This window comes from Egretta garzetta, unplaced genomic scaffold, assembly GCF_000687185.1.
Source record: "Egretta garzetta isolate BGI_Z169 unplaced genomic scaffold, ASM68718v1 scaffold108, whole genome shotgun sequence".
In the NCBI taxonomy this organism is placed as follows: Eukaryota; Metazoa; Chordata; class Aves; order Pelecaniformes; family Ardeidae; genus Egretta; species Egretta garzetta.
The window spans coordinates 1,661,146-1,662,049 of NW_009260614.1; the positions used below are offsets into that span (position 1 = coordinate 1,661,146).

The following is a 904-nucleotide window of genomic DNA, read 5'->3' on the forward strand; positions in this document are numbered from 1 at the left end:
CAGGGAAAGGCGAGCGGGGCGCGGCGAAGTGCGCCGGGAGGGGGGGAAGGACAAAATGGGCCGGGTGTGACCAATTGCCCCGCGGGGTGGCGACGGACTGCCCCGAGGGTGGCATCAAGAGCTCCGGGAGGGTGACCGGGTGTGCTGGGTGGGGTGACACCAAGCGCCCTGGGGGGTGTGTGTGTGTGTCAACACCGAGTGCCCCAGGGTGGACAGAGTGTCCCGGGAGGATGACTGAGCGTCCCAGCGGGGTGACACCGAGCGCCCCCGTGGGTGATCCAGTGCCACCCCACCAAGGGGTGACCAAGTATCCGGGGGGTGGCATCAAGTGCCCCGTTGGGGGTGACACCAAGCACCCTGGGAGAGCTGGCACCAAGTGCCCCAGGGCCACCGCTCTCTCCCTGCAGTGTTCCCAGGCCCTGTCCCCCCCTGCTGCCGCTGCAGACCTGCCGCTCCGTCCCTTGTCAGTCCCCAGCACGGTGACTCTGCTCCCTGGATGGTCACCTGCTGCCTGGCCCCTTGGCCCAGCCCCACGTGTCCTGATGCCATGCTGTCACCTCCATACCTGCATCTGCATCTTCTGCCACCAGGAGCCACCACTCAGCAGTGAGCGAGTGGTGACCACTCTCCTCTGCCACCACCTGAACCCATTGTGTCCCACCAGGTGAAGGTGACATCCTAACGCTGAGCAGCTCGCCCAGGCCCTGGGCACCCACCCCAAGGTCCTTCATGGCCTGATGTGTCCACCCACGCAATGCTCCAGGCTTGGGGAAGAGTGGCTGGAAAGCTGCCCGGCGGAAAAGGACCTGGGGGCGTTGGTCGACAGGCAGCTGAATATGAGCCAGCAGTATGCCCAGGTGGCCAAGAGGGCCAAGGGCATCCTGGCTTGTATCAGGGGGGGGGG

The 904-nt window shown here is 66.2% G+C and overlaps 1 protein-coding gene across 1 annotated transcript in view; it reads right to left on the bottom strand.

Annotated features, from left to right (window-relative positions):
• METTL27 (methyltransferase like 27) overlaps window positions 1-904 on the bottom strand; it is a 13,289-nt gene that overhangs the window by 2,011 nt on the left and 10,374 nt on the right. The window lies entirely within an intron of this gene.